The sequence below is a fragment of the Vipera ursinii genome (genome assembly GCF_947247035.1).
Source record: "Vipera ursinii genome assembly, chromosome: Z".
Lineage (NCBI taxonomy): Eukaryota > Metazoa > Chordata > Lepidosauria > Squamata > Viperidae > Vipera > Vipera ursinii.
The window spans coordinates 32,551,737-32,569,601 of record NC_139517.1 but is presented as its reverse complement, the minus strand read 5'-3'; the positions used below and the strand labels follow the sequence as shown (position 1 = coordinate 32,569,601).

General features: G+C 38.1%; 1 protein-coding gene across 1 annotated transcript in view; it reads right to left on the bottom strand.

Annotated features, from left to right (window-relative positions):
• The window catches only part of SKAP1 (src kinase associated phosphoprotein 1), a 467,979-nt gene that overhangs the window by 295,245 nt on the left and 154,869 nt on the right, over positions 1-17,865 (bottom strand). The window lies entirely within an intron of this gene.

Here is a 17,865-nt window from a genome sequence, read left to right as displayed (position 1 = left end):
CTCTACTCTCTCAATTCTTTCTCTGTGCATTATTTTTTTCTGAAATTTTACATCCTAATTGGTTTACTTACCTTTTGCTTAGACTGAGCTATGACCTTACTCTGTTGGAATATAATCCAAGATTAAGGCAAGTAGTTTTGGGGGGGATTCATCTGGGGATAAAGAAACATGACAGATTGACCCTCGTGAAAAATTCTATCATTTCAAAGACTTAGAAGAAAATAACATTAATTTTGTTTCTTTCATAATAAGGGGAATCTGTACAGAAATAAACAACTGAAGCAGCCTGACTTTTTAAATGGGAGACGGAAAGAAGAGAAGGAAATAGTGGTTTCCCAATGAAAATTCTTTATAGCTGAAACAGGAAGAAGAAGAAAAAAAAGTAATCCTTCTTTCCAGAACCTAATATCCTGCTTCATAAGGTAAAGGTAAAGGTAAAGGTTCCCCCGCACATGCGTGCTAGTCATTTACAACTCTAGGGGCCGGTGCTCATCTCCGTTTCAAAGCCAAAGAGCCAGCGCTTGTCCGAGGATGTCTCCGTGGTCATGTGGCTGGCATGACTAGACGCCAAAGGTGCACGGAACGCTGTTACCTTCCCACCATAGTGGTCCCTATTTTTCTACTTGCATTTTTACGTGCTTTCGAACTGCTAGGTTGGCAGAAGCTGGGATGAGTAACAGGTGCTCACTCTGTTATGCGGCACTCGGGATTCGACCTGCCAAACTGCCGACCTTCTGATCAACAAGCTCAGCATCTTAACCCACTGAGCCACCGTGTCCCTATCCTGCTTCATAGTACTTGTTAATTTGGTAAACCTAGGACAATATCACTATATATATTAAAATGTTTTCTTTTCTTTTGGGAGATGAATTTATCCTCTATAAGAATTACTCTCTATTTTGCACCAAATTATCAATTCAATACATAATGTAATTTCCTCAGAGCTCCAGAAAATTCAGTCAAGTTGTAATTTACTATTTCTGGCATGCAGGAGTATTCTTTTCTTGAACTGTTGTTTTGGTTATCTTGTCCAAACAACTTTGTCCAAACTGGCATTAAAATGCATTATATTGCATTGTATTAAATACAAATGGCCATTTTCTATTTTCTATTTGTACCAAGTTATAGAACCCATGCTAAACTTTGTTGCTACAATTAATTCTACCCTATTTAATTACCAGTTTTCAGTTAAACATAATTTAAAAATAATCACAGAAGCCAATATCTTATCTGACCCATTTAAAAAGCCTGGATAAAGGAGATCTTGATTCCTTTTCAAAAAGCAGGAAAAAAAATAAGACCAACAGCAATTCATATAGTTGGAGAACAAAGCAGGAAAATTTCCATTAGATACATGCCACAACTCATAACATTTATTCCTAAATAAACAGTCCTTAGGTAATAAGTCTCTACTGATCAAATACATGAACATTTTTATGCATGTTTACACACACTGCTTAGAAATATGAAGTAGTATATATACGTATTTTATTTGTTGGTTGGTTTGTTGTTTATCTATCAAAGTTAGGTACTGCTTATATCACCCTCAGTATTAAAATATGATACTTTGAATAAAATATTGAACCTCTCCCTCATCCCTATTCCATTTTCTCTATAAAATGAAAACAGAAAGAGGCAGAAGTATGACACTTAAGCAACATTGCAAACAGTAAGGGAGGAAAAGGGAACAGTAAGGAGACACTATTGGTAGTAAGCCCTCAGCATTTGTTTAGCAATTCCATTTCATCTGAACATGACTATGTCTCAAATGATCACCTCTTATTTAAACTGCACCACATCCCTTTGCCTCATAATCCAAATAGATACACCAATTATTTTCATTTATTTTTACCAAGCCAGTGGTGACTTTATATATTTCTCACCTGATCTATTTCAGTTCATTATTTCCAAATGTTCCAGATATTGAAAGCTGCTTGTTGTAAGTACTAAAAAACTCATTCTTCATTATTTCAATAGTTATTTTCTATATCCTGTTCCCTAGATTCCTATGCATCAACTTTCAGAACAACATACAAGCTGTTGGTCTATTCATATGCCTTATATAGCTTTTATGCCAAAAAGGCTAAAATGGCAAGATTAAGATAGCTTAGCACTATATAATTCTTTATTTCTAATACTAAGATAAAAATGATGAAATATTGAGACAAGTGAGCTATTGCAAAAATGCATGTTAATTCACATAGGCATGGTTGGTAAGCAGGCTAATTAACCTGGAATACAATATACTGTGTACATGATATATATGCAAACTGATTAGAGTAGGAGCTATAGCTAGATTGAAAACCACTTCACAAAGTCACTTCCATGCATAATCTCATTAACAACAAAAAGACAGCCTGTCTGGAAATCACATTCCCTAACAAGAAATCATCCTAGCCATTCCAAATAAATATGTCTAGGGAAGCTTGGGATGGGTGGTAAGTGTAGCGCTCAATCCTCATTACTTTTCTTTCCAATTCAGTGGTGTTCAGTTCTTTATTATTGCTGGTTAATGTTCACACAGATTTTTAAAATAGTTCCAGAACCAAAAATTTAACTTCCCAAATATTATTGCTAAACAACAACAACAAAAGCCCACTTTATCCCCTGTTCTTGACACTTTTAAATGAACTGTCCACTGAGAAACAAGAAGAAAAGATAAATAACAATGAACCTAAGTTGAAATAAGATTCAGTGCCAGGTAACATTTGTGAAAGCCACACAAGACTTTGAAGGAACAGCAGTTTCACATCTGGCCTATCATTTGGTCCAGTACTCTGTTTTCTTTTGCTGTACAATACTGTATTCCTGACCTTTGCTGCTTCAGCTTGGGGGTCCATCTAATGTTCCAGACTGTAACCTTTTCACCTGATTCCACATGGATGACCTCAGGCCTCTTCCCCTGTCTCCCAACCACCCTTTGTCTTAAAACTCATGCTTAAGGCATGTAGAAAATGTGGCTATCTTACTTCAGAACAATCTACACAAGGACATTACCAGCTGCAGCTCTCCTGCTTTAATAGATGAGGAAAAGTTGTGCAAATACAATAACACTTGCACAGACCTACACTGAAATTGCATGTCAGAAAAAATGTGTTCCAGAAATGAAGATAAATTTTCATATACACTGCTGCACAAAACATACAAAGGTAAGATGACAAGTTGAACAAAACAGGTCCACTAATAAATAATCTCATTCTCATGCATACTAAGCCTTTTATAGATTTCTGTTTCCCTCTAGAACAGAGACCTATTATTTATTATTTACTGTTTATCTTTCCCATTATACTGGACAGCAATTATGCTTTCTGAAAAGTTTTTTGTGATTATAATAGACTTTTTCAAACTGAGCACAAATATAATTTCGGAATCACTGCATCATGTAGGAATCTTGAGAATATGAAATAAACTTACTGACTATAATATATTTAATCCATAATGTTTCTGACAACAGGGCCAAAAATGCTATGCTGTTGATTTTCATTTGTAGTCAGTGTCCGATGTATCTTCCTCCAATATTCAACAATAGTCAGCCAGTATTGATGGATTTCAGTTGACCTAATACTGTTCTTCCATGGCAATGTGATGATGAAATCTTTGACCAAATTTGTCATTGACTTGCACTTAAATTTTCGGGAAACAAGCCCTACTGCAAATGCAGAAAATGAATTTTCAGTGACATTATACTTTGTGCTTTTGTATGCTGTAATACGTTTGGCAAATGAATGTAGTTTGGTGCTGTGTAGTTGACAAGAAAATACTCAAAGTTATCCTTGAATGCTTTCCACATGATTTTCTCTGGCCCCACGAGCATATCTTGAAATCATTTGTCATTGATGACATATCTGATCTGTGGACCAACAAAGCCTTCCCTAATCTTGACATCAGTTATTCTTGGAAACATCTGTCTCACATAACAAAAACTCTCACCTTCCTTATTCATCGCTTTCCCAAAAATTTTCATCAGTCTGAGTTTATGTGAAGTAGAGGCAAAAATATCTTTATTGGTACAACAGGTAGTTCGTTTGCCATGTTTTTCTGCCCTAGTAGAATTCTTTTGGCCACTTCTTTGTAATGTAATGTGACTCACTTGCATGGCTGTTCCATTTGCAGTACTTGGTATATCCAAGCAGCAGAGCTACTACTTTTAGATCTCCATATATATTCCAGTTGTACTTGGTGCAGTGGATATGCTTCAACAACAGTTCCATGTTTTCATATTTTTTGTGTGTGTGCAGCATAAGCGACAGGTACTGAAGGGTGAATATTGCCATTATGTAAAAGCAGATGATTTCTATAAAATTGTACGTGATAAGTTATATTACAAGTTGTTTCCATAATTAGCATCCAAAAGTATGGATACTTATAGATATACCCAAAAGTGTTCAGGGAGCAAGCTCATCATTGTCCAATGCTATTGGAGTTTCAATTGGCAATTAAACATACAATTAAATGAGAGGTTGATAAGATAGAAATTATTTTTCCAAGCTGACTATCATGTAATGCAGTATTAATTCAAGAGTTTTAATCAATGTTGCTATACCTGTGTGTCAACTCTACAATGACCTGGCTGCAGCCATTTTTTCCCCTCATTCTAGGTTGCCACATAGAACGGAGGGAGCGGGGCTTGCCCAGGTGCATCGCTGGTCAAAATAATCTTCTGTCCTGTGGGAACCAAGGTCATCTACTGCTCCCACAAGCAGGGGCTGGGTGTTGTATAAGAAAGCCTGCCAAATAAATATATTGGGGGATGTAGTTGGTTGCATAGTTTTGAGGATGGGACATTACACTTTGTAACTGGGTAATGTTAGTTGGAAATTCAGAGTTGATTTCACTTTTGATCGTGCTAATACTTTGTAACCAATAAACATGTACTTTGAGGACTTTCCAAGCCTCGGAGTTCTGTTTTATTTGTCTCTGTCAGTCAGAACCATGACACTGTACATAAAAAGTTTTCATGCATTCAATTTTATTTAGGCCATTGGTCATTGATATCTCAACTCAATATGCAAAGATTTAATGTGCATTTAACAATCTTTTAAAACAGAGGTATCTAACTAAAATTATTTGTAAAAATTGATTCACAAACCAAAATATGTATAGAGATCATCAACAACATCAGAGAAAAGAATAATGAATCAACGTTGAGTAAAGTGGTAAGGATCTATTCTGATAATCACTAGACAGTCAGATCATATACAAAGCATATGTATAAACAATTTCCATCTTCTCCTTGCTTTCCATGTATCTTTAACCTCTAACTGATTAAAGACCATTCATGCATTTAGCCTCATGTTTAAATAAGGTTTCAATGAAAAAGAAGAAACAATGCAATGAAGAAACAAGCACACAGAGGACCTGTGAACTGTTGGGCTGAGGACTTTTCTGTCTTCTTCACAAATGCCATTGGAACCAGTAAGATCATAAGGAAAAAAATTAAAGAGGTGACTTTTCATCTCAATGGCCATTGTTGTGTTAAGGTATATTGAGGCCCTTTCTCTCTCTTCACAGAATCCATTGGGACCAAATGCCCTTTGAAAAGTTCAATAGGGATTCCAGAAGAGATAGTGAAATGTGGATTTCCTAAGCATTACTTTTTCATCACAACTGGCAAATATTGGAAAAATTAAACATTTAAGAATAGGTATTTCAATTTTGTTTTCCTTTGCTTTCCTCATCTTATTTTCTTTCTTTGTCATGACTTTCTAGGTAGTAAATCTGAGTTGTCTGTTTTCATTATTATACATGCTATGATATGAAACTTTCAGACTGAAGAACAGGGTATAAGTGCTTTATTTAAATAAATTAATAATATGACTATGGAATAGAATAGGAAGTTAAGTAAAAATAACTTCTTGTCTGAAAAACAAGTCTGGTTTATCCCTAATAATTTCCACAATGAAAAGGAAAGAAAAAAGCCAACCACGAAACAATCCAAATAGTAGTTAGAGATTTAAGGCAAAAATCAATTTTAATTAAAATAACTCCATAGATATGTTGCTACTAGTGGCATCTGTTGCCCAAAATATTTTGATGTTCAAGGCTCACAGTGTAAATGGTTTGTTTCTTCCTCCTAATTACTATAAGTGCAATCAAGAAGTTCTCCTAAGTCTTACTGAAATTAACTGTAACTTCACAATAGTTGGAGCAGAAGAATTTCCCAATAGGCTGTGACTCTATGCCAGATTTGTTTTTAATTTTATGTTGTTAAAATGTGCTCAAGATCTGACATTCGAAATCTTAGTCAAATCTTTTATGGATAATGTAGCCATATGTTACTTTATCAGTTCACAATGCAAATGCCTAAATTCAAGTTAAAGTCAGTTACTAATGCTATTAATTTATTTAACTTTAACAAAAGTTCTATGCGGCCTATCGTCTACTAAAGAAATTGCACTGTATTGCCTGTTGTAAGTTAATCATCCTAACTTACAGTGTATCATTTATCTACAAACAGATTATATACATGTATTTGGAAGTAATACTGAAAAATGTTTTCACTTTTCAACTGTCACAAGGTACTATGTTATTCATTTATTCCATTTCCGGTCCACTTTTTTCCAGATCAATTAGATGTTCAGAGCATTCCCTCTTCCTATTTTTCTTCATATGTGAAGTGAAAGATAGTCCAAATCTAAAATCACCCAATGAGTTTTTACAGCTGAAAATATATTTGAACTTACATTTCCTAGATTCTAGTCCAACACTATAATTATTACACAATCAAGCTGCAACAACAAGATCTTAGTTATTGACTAGCTATACAATATACTGTATAGATGTAAAACAGTAAAACAGTAAAACTGAATATATATTCAGGACATCATATAACTCTGAGAAAAAAAAGGTCATTATATATCTGGCTCTCTTCTTCAAAGGATATTTTTAGTTTTGGAGCTTTGAGGTATGCCTGTTCTTAGAGAGAATTATATCCTCATTTAGCTGCCCCACAGTTGACCCAGAGTCTCTCGGTCATGTGTGGCAGACACTCATCCTCAAATCAATAAGCATTAAATCAACCTCATTTTCTACCATTTAAATTAACTATAACCACTTTAATTGCGAATTCATTGCCAGCAAACGGCTTATTGCCTTTTACATTAGAGCCCCGATTTACTTGCATGTCACAGACCATTGAGAATAGTTCTGCACATTCTAGAAATCCTTTCTTCTTCTCCCATTTTTTGTATATCTCACAACCAGAACACTGTTAGGCTGGAAGCATTTTCAGAAGATGGCCATTAAGTCCCTGCAGTAAGGCATTAGAACACCTATAGCCAATATTTTGGGTGAGAAATATTTACATCCACACATTTTCCACATTCTGTCCTGGCCTATGGACCTTAGGAATCCTTCTCTCCCTCCCCACATTTTCTCCCTCATTCCTATGCCACTTCATATTTTATAAGCACTAATGACATTTAGGTACATATGTGCTTGCTTTATACTCCATCACATGCTCAAAGAACATGTGGTTATAAGTGAATGTGATTACACACAGCAAAGGATGAGCAACTATTCAGTCACTGGAGACCAATTAGATCTGTGCATCTATGTGTGAGAGAACTGCAGTAGTCATCATATAAGGAGAACCAGTATTTCTATTTTTCTTCTGTTTTTGTGGGGTATCTTTTTTATTTTGTTTTAATATGTTAAATATAAAACCTTACACTTTTATTTTTTATTTCAGCTTTGTTAATTATTTTGCTTTGTGTTTTCTTTTTAATTTGCTTATAATATACTAGATACACTTATTAACTTGTTCTCAGAAATTGTATTGCTGTTTTGCTACTGAATGGTGTTACTTCTCTTGGCTGGATTTAGCCCATTTTCTTTTTATACATATTTATATAAAATTGTATTAAAAGTTTAAAAGAGAACATAAAAACTAACACAAGCTAAAATAGAGTAAAGAAAACAAAGAGAAAGAAGAAAGAAAAAACAAAAATTGTTGTTTTAAGCCCAGAGTCGTTGGACATGAGATCAGTAGCAAATACATTTTATAAATAAAAAACAAATAATAATAAAATAAAAGTGGAGGGAAAAAAGAATAAAAATAAACAGAATAATCTTCCAAATTCTTCTGCAGCAAATATAAATTTGTTTACAAATTTATCTCTTAATCTAAGATTGCAATTAATACCTCAATTTTTTTCTAATCAAAACCACAAATCATAAGAGCATTTTTGTTGTTTTTTCATACAAAAAAGGAGTTTCCATGAATGTAGATTCCTTCTTTTTCTAATCAAAGAAGTTAATTTTGCTATTTTGCTTCACCAGGATGGTGAATAGTTTTGAACTTTTCCTCATTTGAACATATAATAATCTCACTGCAATTGTCATATATAAAAACAAAGTTACTTGTCTGTTTGTTAGTCCAAAAGAAAAATTTCTGGTTTAAATTGTACTTTAGTGTTTAAAATATTCTGAATTAATGCATGTATTTGTATCCAGATTTTAACTTTTTTACATGTCCATCAACATGGTAGAATTTTTTTTCATATTCTTCACATTTCTAACAAAGATTCTTTATACATTCTAGAAAATTTCTATGATGAGACATCCGAACAATAAATCATTTTGTAAAAACCTCTTTAAGACTAGAACATAAGGTAGATTTCAGTCCTTTCAACCACATATTTTCCTATCAACCCATTTGTATTTTGTAACCAGAATTTTTAACCTATTTTATCATACATTCCTTCATTACTTCTTCTGTCTCATATTTCAACAAGACCTTATACATTTTAGCAATAACATGTTCATTATTGGTATATAATTCTGTTTCAAACTCATTTTTACATTATTCAAACCCATAAAATCTTTTACCAACCTTTAAACCTTTGTGATGATTTGTATATACGAAAACCATTGAAAAGTATATCCTGTTGTCAAATCTTCTCTTGATTTTATTTTACAATTCCCTTGAGAAAATTCTACTATCATGATAAGTTAACCATGTATGTTTACTCATCAGTTCTTGTCTATAAAATTGTTCTTGTGTTGAAAGTCATAAAGATGGTTTCAGGCACAAGCTAAATTTATATTTATTTGGTATTCTAAGAATAGCCCATATAACATAATGGTTTTTAAAATTTAAATTATCCTTAAATTTGTCATACCATAAATATTTATGCCCCCATCATCTCTGACTATGTCCTTCTAATTTCAGTAGCCTTCTATTATTTTTTTTAAAAACACCACCAACTTTTTTTATCCAAGCTAGACATTAGACAGCAAAATATAATTTCAAATCTGGCAGACCCAATCTTTCTCCTTCCTTTGTATCTTGTATTACCTTGTATTTAACTCATGTTTTTCACCTGCCATGCAAATTTAGGTATATCTTTCTACCATTGTTTAAATCATGGGTCTTCAAACTCGGCCCTTTTATGACTCATGGACTTCAACTCCCAGAATTTCTCAGCCAGGCATGCTGGCTGAGGAATTCTGGGAGTTGAAGTCCATGAGTCATAAAAGGGCCGAGTTTGAAGACCCCTGGTTTAAATGGTAAATTACTTGTCAAAACATACGCTGTCTGAAACAAAAATAACATTCTCAGTAAAACATTAACCTTATTCACAGAAATTCTATTCAGAAAATTATTACATCTGACTGTATCTTTTTAAACTTTATTTAATTGTTTCCCGTTCATCTCAGTGCAAGGTGACTCTGGGCAGCCTACAGCAAATTAACACAATTATTTTGAAATAACATATGATTCATATTTGTCATAGTTTATCCAAATATTTTACCTTCTTCTCAATCTTAAAACTTAGTCATCAACTCTGTTTGATCTTATAGTTTCATGGTTTTTATAACGTCTTTATTTTTTGTTTATTAATGTTGAAATCTTATGATGCCCCAAATTCTTTTAATTTGCTCATTAAAAGTTCAATTCCTTTTAAAGAAATTGAAATAAGAACCAGAACCAAGTCATCCACAAAAGCTCTTACCTTGTATAATTTTTTTTATCTTTATACTCACAATCTTCTTATCCTATGTTATGTTTCTATTCAATATCTCAAGAACTAAAATAAACAAAAGAAATGACAGTGGGCAATCTTGTCTTTTGTGTCATATGGTTTAGTTAAATTTCTGTTAGCAATTATTTGTGCTCTTTGTGAAATATAAATTGATTTTATACATTTTATAAAATTATCTCCAAAATTCATCTTACAAAACCTTAAACAAGAAAGTCCAGTTTTAGTTGTCAAAAGCCTTCTCTATTTATTTATTTGTTTCAATTTATATACCGCCCTTTTCCCGAAGGACTCAGGGCGGTTTACAGGGCAAATTAAAACAGTGCAATGTACAAATTAAAATAAAATTAAATTAATTGACCCAAAACAGTTTAAAATTTAAAATTTAAAACCATTAAAACCCCTCAGTCCAGGCCGGCTAAATCAAATAGCCAGGTTTTTAGGTCCTGGCGAAGCGAAAAAAGGTCGGGGGCGATCCAGAGTTCAACAGGTAGCTGATTCCATAGGGAAGGCGTGCCCACCGAGAACACTTTCCCCCTGGGGATCGTCTGCCGGCACTCCCTGACCGGCGGGACCCTGAGGAGGCCCTCCCTGTGGGAGTGCACAGGACGATGGGAAGTGGATGCTGGCAGCAGGTGCTCCCTGAGATAATCCAGGCCCATGCCATTTAGGGCTTTATAGGTCATCACCAGCGCCTTGAATCTCACCTGGAGGGCAACTGGAAGCCAATGCAGCTCGCAGAGAAGAGGCATTACATGGGAATATCAGGAGACCCCCATCACAACTCGCGCGGCCGCATTCTGCACCACCTGAAGTGTTGTGTATGTAAATAGTTAGCAATAAGCCATAAAAGATATTGCAAACACTGTGCAGCCTTGCAAGGTTTAAAGCGGGAAAATAAGGTGCAATCATTGGACGCCACAACCAAGGAGCGGGAAAACAGACTGTTTGTATTGGTTACAGTTCAAACGCTTTCTCTATAAAAGGGTTGCAACATTTGACATTTGACAGTTGACTTTGTGTATTCAATAAACTCGTTCAGTGTTAACCACTCTGAGTCCTCGTCAATTCGAACCAAACAACTGGCGACGAAGGTGGGATTGACAGAAGACCAGAGATTAGGAAGAATTGTCGTGAAGGCGGCAAAGTCTGAGCGAGTCACAGTCAACCGAGCGGCCGCGGCAGAATAGGAAAAAAATTCTCCGAATGGCGCAAATCGGGTCATTGAAGGAATTTGACCCTAACTTCCCCGAAGATTGGGAAGAATATATCGGTCAGGTCGAAGGATTCCTGTTAGTGAACGGAATCACCGACGACCGAAAAAAAGCGGCGGCACTTTTGACAATTTGCGGCACACCGGTCTACAGAGTCGCTGTCGGGCTGTGCCAGCCACAACCAGTCTCCAGCGTGCCCTATGCCGACCTCCTTGCAAAACTAAAGGTGCACTTTACTCCCCGAAGGTCCGAACTTTTTTGGCGGCGCATCTTCGAGAAGAGAAATCAGAGACCGGGGGAGTCCATACAGAAATTCGTCGCTGCTGTTAGGGAAGCCGCAGTTCGTTGCAAATACGATAATTTAGAAATTAGGATTCGGGACAGAGTTGTGCTAGGCTTACGCGATGAACAATTACAAAACAGAATAATCGCCAAACCTACCGGCGATTTACAGGAAGTGCTCGACGAACTCCTAACGTATGAGTCAACCGGGTATCGCGACCCCCCCCGCAGTAGCATGGCGACAGCACCTGAAATTAACCAAGAGGGCTATGTGGACTGCGGGGAGGTGGATCAGCAGTGGGAGGAAGAGATCGCCGAAGTCTCCAGGCGATTTGGGAAGATGGCACCCAGACAACTTAGAAGTGAAGGGCCCGAACCTGGCCGCCGGCAACAACCCGCAACACCGCAGAGACCACCGACCGGGGCACAACGACCGTGGCGGGACACCGCAACCAGACCGCACGACAACGACACCCAGAACCGATGCGGCAGCTGTGGCGGCAACCATCCCCGCGCTTCCTGCCGATTCCGCACCGCCAAGTGCAGGGCTTGTGGCAAGACCGGCCACATCCAGGCCATCTGCAGAAACCGCGTCCGGGACTCCCGTCTGAATGAAGTCGATGTGTGGCCAGAGGGTAAGGTAACCCCCAATGCTAGTGGCAAGGAGACCCCTAGATCCCGGGCGAAATTTTCAAACCCAGGGGAGGTGGCCCGAGTCAATCGGAAAAGGCAGGGAAGGGGGCACAATTTTCCGGACGGAAAATTAAAAATCACAGTCCTTCTGCAAGGGGTTCCTTGCAGAATGGAAATCGACTCTGGGGCTTCAGTGTCGATAATTTCCACTGAAACCCTGGAAAAAATTGAACAACTAAGTGGAAAAAGAATTCCACTTAGCCCAACAAATATTCAATTAATGGACTTCCAAAAAAGTCCAATAATCGTAAAGGGAAAGACCAGCCTTAGAGTTAATTTTAAGGGATTTAAGGGGGTCTTAGATGTGGTAGTTACGGAGGGGAATAGGACTAGCTTAATAGGGCTTAATTGGTTTCCTGCCCTGGGAATTTGGATAGGGGGAATAAATTCTGTGATTAGAAATAAGACCCTCGAATCCGTCTGCAAAGAATTTGCAGACGTATTCGATGGATCTCTAGGCAAGTACAAAGGGCCCCCCATTAATTTTAACCTAGACCCCTCAGTAAATCCAATCAGGCTAAAGGCCCGGAGGGTACCTTTTGCCTTAAAAGAAAAAATCGAGGCCGAGCTCGACCGGCTTGTAGGCCTCGGAGTTTTAGAACCTGTTGAGGGCGGTTTATGGGAGACGCCGATCGTCACACCCCTCAAACCCAATGGGGATGTGAGGATCTGCGCCGACTATAAAGCGACCCTCAACATTGGAATGAAAAAGCACGCTTACCCGGTCCCGACGGTGAAGCAGGTCCTCGCCACGATCCAGGACGCCGCCATCTTCGCCAAGCTCGACTTGGTGCATGCGTACTTACAGTTGACTGTTTCCAAAGAGGCTGCAGAGGCGCAAACAATTGTTACCCACAAGGGGGCGTTCCGAGTCCACAGACTGCAATTTGGGATTGCAGCTGCTCCAGGCATCTTCCAAGAAGTGATGGAGAGGACCTTAAAGGGCATACCTGGAGTATGCCCTTACTTTGATGATGTCCTAATAGCTGGAAAAGATGAAGGAATGTTAGTAGAGCGGCTGGAACAGGTACTGGGTAGATTTAGAAAGGCTGGATTAAAATTAAAAAAGGAAAAATGTAGCATAGGGGTTAAATCCACTGATTTTTTGGGGTTCAGGATTGACAAAAGCAGAGTCCACCCTACCCCTGAAAAAATTAAAGCAATAAAAGGGGCTCCTGAACCAAGGAACAAGGCTGAGCTACAGGCCTTCCTAGGCTTGGTAAATTTTTATCACACTTTTGTGCCACATAAGGCTGCCATTGCAGAACCACTGCACAGGCTTTTAGATAAGAAGACCCCTTGGCATTGGCAAGACAAGCACAAAGCGAGTTTCCAGACCTTAAAAGACATCCTTTCCAGTAGCTCAACTGTAACCCACTTTATAGAAAACAGACCAATCTACCTGGCGTGCGATGCTTCGCCTTATGGCGTTGGGGCAGTAATCAGCCATTTAGACACCCAGGGAATGCAAAGACCCATTGCTTACTACTCCCGCACACTAACCAAGGCAGAGCGGAACTATGCTCAAATAGACCGGGAAGCTTTAGCCATAGTGGCAGGAGTTAAAAAGTTCCACGACTACCTGTATGGCAGGAACTTTACAATACTGACAGACCACAAACCCCTGCTGGGACTGTTTACCACAGATAAACAGACTCCCCAAATTATGTCTCCCAGGATGCTGAGATGGTCCATTTTCCTCTCAGCATATTCATTTTCCCTCCAATACCGACCAGGTAAAGACATGGGTCATGCAGACGCTCTTAGCAGATTGCCCCTTAGCACAACAGAGGAGGACCCTGCCCCAGTGGGACAAGTAATGTCCCTACAAGATATTCCTGATCTGCCCCTAACTGCTAAAGACATAGCTGAGGCAACCAATAAGGACCCCATCTTAAGGAGAGTAATGGCCTGGGTCATGAGCGGTTGGCCCAACGCCAACCCAGACGTAAAATACAGTCCATTTTTCCGAAGGAAGGATGAACTATCAGTTCACATGGGTTGCTTACTTTGGGGAACTCGTGTAGTAATCCCAGGAATCCACAAATCAGCTATTCTATTTGAATTGCATGAGGGACACCCTGGAATAGTAAGGATGAAGGCCCTAGCTAGGAGTCACTTGTGGTGGCCAGGATTGGACCAAGACATTGAGGAATGCGTTGCCAATTGCCATCTGTGCCAACGTTCCAGGCCTGAACAACAACACATCCGCACACATAAATGGGAGCTAGCTAGGAATCCTTGGTCCAGGATTCATATTGACTTCGCTGGACCTTTCCAGGGGTTAACGTTCCTTGTAGTGGTCGACAGCTACTCTAGATGGCTAGAAGTAGTACCGGTCAGTTCAGTAACGGCAGGCAGAACAATACAGGCATTAAGGGGCCTCTTTGCCACTCATGGGTTGCCGGATTTAATAGTGTCTGATAACGGGCCACAATTCACATCTATTGAATTTCAGGATTTCCTCAAGGCCAACTCGATTAAGCATAAGACTTCTGCACCCTTCCACCCCTCCACCAACGGATTGGCTGAAAGGAACGTGAGGACCACGAAGGACGCGCTTAAAAGAATCATTCGAGGTGACTGGCATCAGAGACTAGCTGAGTTCTTGTTGGCTCAACACACAACCCCTTGTTCGGCTACAGGGAAAAGTCCAGCTGAAATGAGGTGGGGAAGAAAAATCTTGACCAAGTTGGACAGACTACACCCCGACCGACTCCAACCAAACATTGAATTAGACATTCCTAACAGAACATTTGAAGTGGGGGACTTGATTTGGGCCAGGAACTACGCCCAAGGGGATAAATGGATTCCTGGGGTGGTAACTGAAATCTTAGGTCCCCTGTCATACATCATTGAGGGGGAAGGGAATAGGGTCTGTAAAAGACACATAGACCAGCTGAGGAAAAGATCTAGTGGGTGTGTGCCAGCTGAGGGGGACCAAAGCTCAGTTAGGGCAAACAGTACAGATAACATTAGGCCTGAAAGTGGTGTAGTAGTGGGGCAAGATGACATATTTCCTGATGCCCATCAACAACAATTCAGTCCAATTGATTGGGAAATACCCCTGCGAAGTAGGCCAGTGACAACTGAATCCCAAACACAACCTAATACACAAGGCAGTACATCTGAAGCCAGTAACTCTGAGCCCAGGTCTAGTAGTAACCAGCATAGTAACCAGCAGCCAAGCAGTCAACCAGGAAGAAGGGTCCCTAGCAGCCAAAGTAACAGATACCCTTCTAGAATACATAGGCCACCAAAATACCTAATGGACTTTGTAAAGAAATGACACCAACTGGGGGGTAAGGGGTGTTGTGTATGTAAATAGTTAGCAATAAGCCATAAAAGATATTGCAAACACTGTGCAGCCTTGCAAGGTTTAAAGCGGGAAAATAAGGTGCAATCATTGGACGCCACAACCAAGGAGCGGGAAAACAGACTGTTTGTATTGGTTACAGTTCAAACGCTTTCTCTATAAAAGGGTTGCAACATTTGACATTTGACAGTTGACTTTGTGTATTCAATAAACTCGTTCAGTGTTAACCACTCTGAGTCCTCGTCAATTCGAACCAAACATGAAGCCTCTGAGTGGTCCTCAAGGGCAGCCTCATTTAGAGAGCATTGCAGTAGTCTATCCAGGAGGTCACAAGCTACATCTCTACATCTAAAAAGTTCATTGTAGCTTGTTTTTAATTATGTTGTTCCAAATATTCTAACATATCCAAAACTGTTCTAACATTATCCTTCAATTGCATTTTATATAAAAACCCACATTGATCCTCATGAATAAATTCTAGCAAAATTAATTCCTGCAAAAAAATTTCTTTTAGCTAAAATTGTTGTAAACTACTTGTAAACATTATTCATAATGATATTGGTTTACAATTTCTTGCTGAAGTCAAATCCCCTGCATTCCATTTTGCTTGAAGTAATAGAAATTATCAGATCACAGACAGTATTAGCTGATAGGAAATCAGTGCAGGTGCCACATCCCCAGGAAAATGTATCGACAGTGAACATTATAGAAAAAGAAGGGTACAGCATCAAGCTAACTACAAGTCACCCTTAAGTGCAGCTCCATGTAAAATATATTGCATTGGTCATCTTAAAATATAACTATTTTCATAAGATCCCATCTGATGAAACAGATGAGCAGAGAGAAGCAGCCCTGTTATCTGCCTATCCACAGGCTATACAGACTCAAACAGCACATCCAAGTTTCAAACCATTCAGATAAGGAAATTGCTATTCCTGTATCACATTGGGATTTCCTACCAGCATTTTGACAAATTCAGCTTCAGCTGTTTTACTTAATTCATTTGCTATAGCCTCCAGACTCTGGTTTACAACTGAGATAGTGTTAATAGTTAATGTTTAGTTAATAGAATTCGATATCATCAGCATATTGATGAGTTGATAGCCCCAAAGCTCAAGATGATCTCTCCCAATGGTTAGATATTTAACAGCATTGGCGATAACACTAAGCCCTATGGAACAACACAAGCCAATTAGTATGGTACTAAGTTAGCCTCACCAATAATCAGAGACATGAATATAGCTTAGCATTAGTACAAAAGAGGAGCTTGCAAGAATAACTTTGCATCAAATTTGAAATCTCTGATTTTGTACTGAGGAGGAAAAACAGAACAGAGCATTGATGTGCAGCAGGAAGATGGCAATGGTGGAAGAATTATGATTATTTAACCAATAATATGGAAAAGCCTTTATGAAAACTTACTACAGTGCTTTCAAAGAGTAGAATGTTTTTAAAAAGGAAAACAGAAAGCAAGAAATTAAAGTGTTCTGGAATGTTTTTAATTTATTAAGTTTTGTGTTTTAATTTGTAAAGTAAGTAACAAATTAAGTAAAAAAAATTCAAGGCATATATTGTTATATTTTTGGTCATAAGGAACCTCTAAATGTCTCCCTGCTTTTGTGCAACATTTGCAGCAGATCTGTGGCCATTCATAAACTAGATTCAATTACAACATCTTCCATAAAAGGATTGGGTAGGAGGTATTAAAAAACATTCTGTGGTAGAATGTCCCAAATGCTGCACCTGGATTTTGTAATACTGTCTGCATTTAGAAATATGTACCATTTAAGTTGTTGCTATTTTGTGTTTGCATATCAGTGCTGAGTCCTGGAGACTGCATTGATTAGTCCCTGTAGTTTTCTTGGCATGATTTCAGAAGTGGTTTGTCTTTGCCTGCACCCAAGGCTGAGAGTGAGTGACTGGATTAAAGTAATCCCACTGGCTTTGTGCCTAAGGTAGAACTAGAATTTCATGGTTTCCAAGTTTTTATCCTGGTGCCTTAACCACTACATCAAACTGTCTTTCATAAGATAGTTTAGTATTCCTATATTTCAGTTCTGGCCAGTCCTGCTGATTCTTTTAACTCTGTGCTCTAGCTGTCTTTCCAATATAATTTTCAAACTTTCATTTCCTTCTATTGAATGGTGTCCCATTTTTTATTTAAATATTTGATTACTTTTATCTAAGGATCCTGCTAAAGAGTACCAAACCACTTATTCTTTTTTTTAAAAAAATCCATATTATTTGATCTAAAACAAATTACTAATTTTTGAACATGCAGCCTCTTAGTTTTCTTCTGCCAGAAGCTGCCAGAAGCTACTGGGGAAATTTAAAAATTCCTCTATGGTGGACTTTTTAATGAAAGATCAAGTTTCCC